General features: G+C 39.8%; 1 long non-coding RNA gene across 1 annotated transcript; it reads left to right on the top strand.

Annotated features, from left to right (window-relative positions):
• Positions 1 to 285: 285 nt before the first annotated feature.
• Positions 286 to 9434, top strand: LOC139050068 (uncharacterized). The gene is made up of 4 exons (XR_011508768.1): positions 286 to 615; positions 3364 to 3549; positions 5363 to 5524; positions 9329 to 9434. It is a non-coding gene; the product is annotated as an uncharacterized lncRNA (long non-coding RNA).

Here is a 9434-nt window from a genome sequence, read left to right as displayed (position 1 = left end):
TCGCAATTTCCGTGAGGTACTTCTAACCTTTTGTTCACTCGCGTTAAAAGCGTAGAATAAAACTACGTTCAGTTGAGCTCTTGTATTGACGCTTGTATTGGCTTGAGAGCATACTGTATCCGACACTAGAACTTCTGTTAAAATACGGAAATAAACGTTCGAGGCAATAGCAGTCGCTCACTACCTGGGATCGTTACTTTCTTGCTTGGGTGCACGTTTTAATTGTGACCAGAAAAAAACGTCTTGCTGCACCGTTTGCGGTGCAGCAAGACGTGTTCCTTCGAATGATGTCTGGGCAGTCAAAGCATTCGTGCCACTAAGCAAGCAGTAAACGGGGTATCAGTGCGAAAAAATTTGGACATAAGAGAAGCGAATGGTATCATCATAGACTCTTTTATTTGACGAATAATTCAGTTGTATTACTAAAGCGGAGAGTGGATATGCATGAAAGTCAGATTGTATTGATACTCAGCAAAAACAAGCTAACTTATCATTACTAATCAATCCTTTTCTTTTACTGAAAGGCAAGTTGCTGTTGTGCTGGAGCTGAGAAGAGGTCTGCTGCCTGCAATGGGTCCATCTCTCTCAAGTTATTGCAGTATTATAGCTCTCAAGGTGAGTGGATTTTTTTTTCTCATAGCTATTTGCCACCTGAATCATGACCGTTTACTTAGCTGTGTAGGTGATCACTGTTAGTGACATTGGAGTGCTGGTGGACCAGCACTCCTTTATGATTGCAACGCATATGACAGAGTGCAGCTGTGGCAGTATGCAAAGGTGTTAATCTATAAGCCAAATTAGGTTCTTTGAGGTAATATGTTAATATATTGATTACATTGGATTGTGGTCTAGCAGGCAAAAATGCTAAACAAAAAGAAATTTTAATTTGCACTTGGTAAGATGTGCAAGCAATTCAGGCTGTTATACATGAAATGGGACATTTTTAGATGTCTTCTACAGTGCTGCAGTCCTGAATTGCTTCAGAGTTGAGTGATACCACTATAATTTCTCTGTAGAGCATGCAGCACAGTTTAGCATTGGGGGAGGCTGGCATCAACAGGCGTCTACTTACTGTGAAGTTCAAATGAGGTGTTACTGTTAGGGTGACTATATATAATTTATCGTTTAATTCTAGTCTTGTGTCAGGCAGACATAGTTTACCCATTTGGTTAAAGAATAGAGATGTAATATCTATGTATACAAGTATTACCCGTTCATTTATGCCATTTAGAAAATGGCAGAAATGCGTGGGTAATACTTGTGTACATAGACAATACATCACTATTGTTTAACCAAGCGGTGCCCCTGCATGCTAAATTTTACAGGGTTATTATTAAGTAATGTCAGCTTTTGTTGTAACATTAAGGCACCTTTTATATTATTACAGATTACCACCATTGTGCACCATCATAGTGTCATATTTACACTAAATGTATTTGACTTTGATTTAAAACCTTGCACAGCGGTGCATCATGAAATTTTTTTTTATAGTTTCTGGCCTCAGAATGCACTTCACGTTATATTCTTGTTTGCGACAAGACTATAATGCAGGTTTCTCTCCTTATGTTTTGTGGCACTTCAAACTGCGGCGAGCTAAACCACTGGGCAGCAATACTGGTTACGCTACTGCGTGTGGAGCTGTCTTCAAACACACACAAGAAATACATCATTGCTTTTTTAGCACAAAACAACGGACACAAGAAAGACGACAGAACAAGGCGCTACTCTCAACTGACATCACTTTATTGCGTCCCTCCTTTGTAGACAGCAGAATCTAGAAGAACATTTGCTGTGAACACCATGTGCAGGAACCACCAACATCTGATCAAAAAAGCACACTCATGCGACAGAATAAAAAAAAAACCATATTGAGCACTTTACAAGGTTAAAGAAAGCACACTAATGCACTGTGACCCCAATGACTGTATGAAGAAAACTTCCCATAACTCTGGCGGTGGTATCACGGCTCTTTTTTCAAAACCGTAGCATCACGAAACATTGCGAACCGAAGCGATCCATACCAACAGGCACAGGTTCCCATTTGGCTCAACATTGTAAAATATGGAAGTGCAAAGCCATGTTTCGTGATACTACGATTTTGAAAAAGTGCTGTGATACCACCGCCTGAAAGTTATCGGAAGCTTTCTTCATACAGTCATTGGGGTCACAGTGCATTAGTGTGCCTTCTTTAACCTTGTGCAGTGCTCAATATGGTTTTTTGGATCCCGTCACATGAGTACGCTCTTGTGATTGGTTGTTGGTGGTCTCTGCACATGGTGCTCACTGCGGATGTTCTTCTAGATTCTACTATTTATAAAGGAGCGACGCAATAAAGTGATGTCAGTTGAGTGTAGCGCCTTGTGCTGGTCGTCTTTCTTGTGTCCATTGTTTTGCGCTTAACAAAGTATTTATGGATTCACACCAACTAGTCCACCAACACATTGTGTTGCGGGCACTTCTGAAGTACTGTCTGTCCAATAACCTTGGTGGCATGGAAGCGCCGTCCACTTCTATGCGTTGCTTTCTGTTTCATTGTGGCATCACATCACATTATAATCATAATGTGTATGTACTTTTTCCAAGAGACCCATATTCCTATCCTTGTGTTATATTTGCTGGCGCATTATTTATGTGCAAATGACCAGTGCTCCAAGCTCCATTTTATCGCAAAGTAAACTACTGGTACCTAAACAGTTCTGTATATCAGAAAACCAAAGCTGAACTGCCGAACAGTACCAAGCGGCAGCCTTAGTGCAGTGTCAAGTAGTCAGATTTTATTGGTCATGCAGAGGTACACAGGATAGCTCTTTATTACTTGCTGAATAATTAAGCTGTGCGAAAACTGAGTATTTATGTAGCTTCAACCACATGCTATTGGTCATTGCTCCTGCCCTCATCAAATGTAGAAGATTATCACGGCATTTCCTATTCTCTTTTTCCTTAATACAGTCGGATTACTACGTGCGTAAGTAGGAAACGGATCACATAGGCAATCCAAAGCCAACATTGTGTAAACTTGGAACATTGATTGTACAGTTTGATGACCCAGAATAAGTAGAAATACACCATAAATGATTGACAATTAACTTTTACTTGACACAGGGCTAAAGCATACAGTAAGCATACTGTATGCTCATATGGTGTCACATTAATTTAAATTTTAGTGTAGCTTTACAGTGTACGCTTCTATTGTTGCATTCTGTCAGAGGAATGGTAATGTTTCGCGTGTATAGCAACGAGACTGTCTATATACAGAAGTAAAAATGTGTGAACTGTATTTTTTAATGATTTGATAGAATGTGTAGCACAATAAAGCCATACAATCAACGCACAGTGATGTGACTTTCTCTGCACATGTTGCAGGTTCAAAAAAAGTATGGTGGAAGCTGTTGCCAAGGTTCCGACCAGAAAAGACAGCCAGTATAAAAGGGTCCACGCCACTGATCTCTACTACAGGGGATGAACAGCACATCGAGCACCCTCGACTGAAGCCGGCCTTGTCCCGGAAGTTGGTGCTTGACAACTTTGCGGCAGCACTTTGTTGCACGGGTGTGTAGCATTTCTTCCCCTAACGTGCGTGCCTGATGTGCCATAAACTACCCAAGCAGTGTTTCGAGGTGTCCAGAATTTTTCCATTGTAGTGTCTACAGTGTCGCTAAAATAAGTGGCATGCAATGGAAACACTGGTAAATCAGAAAAAACTTGATGTAAGAGAACACTATCGTATACGGGTTCAGATTGTCATAAAAGTGCTTACCAGACATGTAGAGATCTCCTAAAATGTGAAAAACCACAAAGAAAAGTTTTTCGGCAGCAATATTATCTGATCGCACGCACTAGTTAGTCCACCATATGCCCTGCTTCCAGGACAAGCGACTGCATGACATCGCATTTCCACTGGCTTCACCTGCATCCGGTGCGGTGTGCTGCATCCAGCGAAACGTGTTAGAAATCAGTGGTGCACAGTGTTTTCTGTCCCCTTTCTCGACGCCTACTGAACACATGTTAAACTGTTTCCAAAGCAGACAAACAGAGGGAAAGGGTTCTGAACACATTGCATTTTAAAGTGGCTGGTACTGGGTAACGCAAGTACTGTGGCATAGTAGATTTGCACCAGGCAACCTGGGTGCCCAAAAAGGCTGCTGTTTACTTGCAAATGGCCAACATATTGTGAGCATGTTGAAGTTCTTTTTTTATTCTCATCGCTTATTTAGCTAACGGAGACAGCTTTCACAACTGAAGAAGCCTTGGAAGCATGAAACACTTCACAAAACCAGCTTCAATATATCGTGTCTGCATCACAATTTCATGGCTGCATGAGTGAACCCTCTGGTTAACATGTAAGAGATTTCATGATGTTTGCCATGCATTATCCACTTTATTTACAGGTCAACCCTATGTTGAGATTTAAGCTGATGTTGCGTTTAGAGAAATTATGGCCGACAGCCAGCTTTTGAGAATACAGATTGAGCTTGACAGATTAAACGCCAGAACAAGTCGTTGAGGATTTCATATCAAGAATCTTCAAAGGCCAGTTCATTTAGTGGTGTTAATATTCTGCTCGAAGTTGTTGATTGTTACGTTCATATGGTGCCCAAGCATTGCGGTAACAACTTCACTTGGAGTACATAGCAAGGGTGTATTCGATGTAAGCTGCTGGCTTTTTTTCTGTGTTTTCAAAAACTGGTTTCTTGTTCAGTTTATATTTTCAAATTTTGCATTGTTTATTAGGTGTTGTGTCTTGTTTCCTTTTCCTGCAGCTTCTTAGTTAAACATCTGAATAGTGAACACAACTTGACATTTTGCTTGATTGCCTAGATTACATGCCCTCGATGCAAAACAATTTCACTTCAAAACTGCTTGTACCATACTGAAAGAATAACTTGAAGCAGCCATAGCCACCAATAACACGCAAGAGATGATTATGAAAATTTTAATATTGTTTTTTGATCTACAGGGTGTCTTAACTATCATGCACCAAGATTTAGAAATATGTAAATGCGATTTAACTAGACAAAATGAAGGTAATGTTTGCCATCACCTGGAGATACTCTGTTATATTGTGCATTATGCCTAATTACATAATTCTTAATTAGTTATTAAATATCTCAAATAATTAAATGAAATGTGTCAATGAAAAGTTGTAGAGCAATATGAGAGCCTCCTGATACACTTTTTTGTTACTGTTACTCATTGTGTGCTACATAAAAGTGTTTTTCCAAGGAATAAGCCTGCGAATACACATAAAGTGTCTTGAGTGGCCAGTCATGTGTCAGTTTTGTGGTGCAAAGCCACGAATACAACTTAAATGGGTTCTTTTAAGAAAAAGACTTAGCTCAGCAAATTATCTTTCTTTGTGCAGCCTGTGGAAACAAGGTTTCTTAGACATGGCCGTGGCCCTCAAGGAAGATGCCGAGGCCACAGGCAGTTCCTCCAGTGACCGTGAAAAGGTCCCCTGGGGCACAAGTCTGGTTTGGCACCCCCACCTTTCTCCTGCAGCTTTTCTGTCTACTTAGCTAACCAGGTGGGTCAATGATGGCAAAGGGAAAAAAGAATTAACAGCATCAAACGCAGAACTTGCTCAAGCTCAATGCATTTTTGGTGTGAAGTTTTTCCCTTATCATTTATCAAAAAACGGGTAATAAGTGTATGATATGGTCTTCATACGGACACCTCTTTCCCACAGAGAATTAGCAGTAAAAAAAGCAGCTTATGAAGGCTTGAATATTAGCTAGGATGATGTGGCATATATAGGATAATGATTATGAATGTTTCTAATGAAGGCAGTGGTAGTAGAGTGAATAATCAGAGTTAATATATAGGTTGAAAGACATTTCGTTCCAATGCCAGAATTTTAAATCATCCCAAATAATTCTGGCATTTTATAGTCTTCATTTTATAGTTCTTGATGCTTGCTTCTTGCTGACATCATTCTTATGCTGCATAATTCACCTGTTATAAATTCCCTATTTCCCCCATTCAAGCAACTTTACATTCATCATAAGAAACCTCGTAGATCAGTTCCAGAAACTTGCTGATGAGATTAGGGGGCGGCGTGTACCCCAGGCTGAGATATGCATTCAAGAGCCTCATATCTTGCACATGTTAGAAATACTCCTGCTAAGCAAGTTCTTGGTGTCATACAAGGTTATTTGCGAATACCGATTTGCCTAAATTTAGAAAACAGTCAATATAAAACATGTCAAGCGATATCGCTGACGATACACACACATTCCAACTGAACTAAATACAAATAAATATAGCATCAAATGCAGAATCATTGGCATGATGCCATTCTTTCAGTGGAATAAAATCTGTCCTGCATTGTAAATCTGGAATCCTTTACAATCCAGACTACTAAATACTTATGAGGGTTGTAGCATAAAATATGCATGTATTTATTCCTCGTTTCTTTACTTTAGGACCCGATAATGCTTAAACAGCAGTGAAAGAACTGAGATCACAGTACCTAATACTTTATATTGCTCCAGAAATCCGTTTCTCTGCCGATCGCAGCATTCGACACTAACAAGAAGGCACATAACACTTAGGGTGGTGCTATTCACTTTGATTGTTTGGGAACGAAACCCATAATGTACATGTTATGGCCCTACGTGTCATTACGTTTGAACAACAATAAGGTAGGGGGTTTGCATTTTGCAAAACTGCATGGAGGTTTTCACTGTGTGCAATTAAAATTAGGAACCTTCCCAGCTCATACTAAATGCATTCTCCAAAGCTTTAGGTTATACAGGTGCACTACTTTACACAGAACACACTCTTTTTCCTCATCACGGCTCACACTCTTAGGCAGAGTTACACCCTTTGAAGTGCCCCTTCTTCCACACAACGATAATTGTCATCTGCCTTTATGCATTTTCTTTCTTTAACGCTGCGAGCCCTGTGCTTTCCATTAACGAACGGCATGCGCGTTAACAGCATGATAGCATTCCCGACAACAAAGTAGCGGGCGCGGCGTCTTCAAGAAAGGAAACGCATCAAGGCAAATAACGATTATTGTTGTGTGGCAGAAGGGGCACTCCAAAGGGTGTAACTTTGCCTAAGAGTGCAGGTGGTGATTCAGATTCTTCAAAGGTGTTTCATTGTATGGGATGGCACATCGCGCTTCACTTATTTGCAGAATATTGCATTCCAATTGTGTCATATGAGATAAATCCATTAGAGAGCTTTAGCTTGCCCTAAATTTATTACAGCTGTGTACTGGTAAACTGGCCGCAGCTTGCAGTGCTTGTGGAAAAACAATTGTAACTGCCATATTATATGTAACTGCTAGTGCACAGGCATCGGCAGCAGCAATGGTTAGGGTACACTTGTTTCTTCTATTCTGGGGTATGCATCCTCCACCAGAAAGTAGTTTTTTTTCGTCTTCCTCTTTACCATATTGGAATGTGAAATGGGGTGTAATTTGTAGGATATACTCTTGCATAAACTTCATGAGCATTTATTCTTGTCTGTGCCACAGATCATTGTTGCTACCACTATAAAAGCAGGGTACCTGTTTACAGCATCCATAGGGAACAATCTGTGAATCTTTAACGAACAGTAAGGATAATGAATAATCGAATAATTTTTAGTAATTTTCAACAAATTTAGCACTCTTTGCTTTCCACTACGGTGTTTTTCAAACTCTAATATTGGCACAAGGTTTGAGTGCAGGATGTCATTTTGTGTGAAAGAGTACACTTGTGTGCATAACACCTCATCGTCAACATTCTGCTGCACAGAATGTCATTAGCTTTCGTATGCATTGGTCACTATCTCACAAACCGGTTGCTCCTTTGTTAGTTGGAATGTAGCATTTATGTAAAGCACATTTGATGTTCTAACAAAAAGCATTGTGCCCTCTTATCCCCTAATTCTCCTCACTTGATGCCTAGTGTTGTAATAGCATGGTTGACACCATGAGAGTCAGTGTGGTGAATAACTGTCTGGTGGAGTAGGGGGTGTACGTTAACTTAAGCAACTTTTCCAGACGACTTGAATCAGTATTGTGGAATGCTGGTTTTTTTTTTCAATCACTGTTACCAAGTTTCACTTTTGTTGCGGCAACAAGTATAATGTAGTTCGCTAGCACTCCTGCCAACACATATAATGTGCAGGCATCTGTGTTGAAAAAAAGACCAGCTAATGGTTTGCCAGAAGCTAAGGTCCATTTAGACCATTAAATTTTGAACTTACACCGGTGGAAATAACTGGTGAATGAAAGCACACCCAGGAGAACTGAAGCAAGACTGCGAGTCGGCCTAGTTGGAACAAATTCATCTTGAAACTTATTGTGCGCAACAAACAGGGACGAAGAATAGAAGAAACACAAGGACGAGCGCTTAACATTGCGTTTCTTCAATTCTTCGTCCCTGTTTGTTGCGCACAATAAGTTTCAAGATCAGCAGGAGAACTGACCATAATATTTTCTTTCATTATAACACCGCTGAAGCTTTGAACTGCATTTGAACTGGCTTGTTTAAAAAATGACCCATTTCCTTGTTCAAGTAAGACAAAGGTTCCATAGGAAGACAGAAACTTGAAGCCGTCAACAGCAGCATGAATATAAACAGCACTCGATGTTTTGCAATCTTGCACCTGGTTATATTATCCATCCAATTTTTTTCCACAGGCTGTTCTTTACTGTTTTATGGTCATATCCAGTTTAATTTTAATGTCCCTATTTTTTAATATTTGGTTAATATATATTTTCTTCATCGGCTTTCAACAAAATATATATTCATAATGTGCCTTCATTTGCCATTTGCAGTGATCTTAACCAGATGCATCTTGATACAAAATTTATTTTCCTTAATTCTTTGTTTTCTTTTTCCAAAAGTGCAAACTGTTTATCTTGATACCTATTTTGTCTTCTGGGAAGATTGGTTCTACTGGATTAATGACTGCATACATGTGTACATCGTTTTCTGTTTTGGTCACCCCTACTCTTGGCAAGTACTGACAGCATTGCTCATACCCGCTCCATCACAATCACCACTGCTAAGCACACCCTTCCTTCCTTTATTTTAACACTTTGGCTTCTCTTGACCTATTATATGCACCAGTTACTTCTCCCCCAATGAGGCTAGGGGCCAGTGAGATATGCACAATCCCACAACACAGCCAAGGAAAACATTTGCTACCCTAATGACAAGCACCTATGTCGAAATGTTGGCTACAGCAACATCCCTTGTGCCAACAATGTTGATCTACTTACATGTTTTTCTAACACAGAAGTTACTGCTTTGTCGTGTTCTGTGATTAAACTTTTTTGCCGCTTTCTTTAGGATGGATATTCACGAATACTATTTGTTTCTCCTTACAGCAGCAAGTTTATCCTTGCAAGTGTTTGGAGTCAAGAACAACTTTCACCAGGAAGAAGTGCAAGACGAGTGATTGAAGAAAATAAAGTTGCTTCTGTGATCTAAGAA

The sequence above is a fragment of the Dermacentor albipictus genome, chromosome 9 (assembly GCF_038994185.2).
Source record: "Dermacentor albipictus isolate Rhodes 1998 colony chromosome 9, USDA_Dalb.pri_finalv2, whole genome shotgun sequence".
NCBI lineage: Eukaryota > Metazoa > Arthropoda > Arachnida > Ixodida > Ixodidae > Dermacentor > Dermacentor albipictus.
Note: the sequence above shows the minus strand (reverse complement) of the source record. Positions and strands in the feature narration are given on the sequence as shown.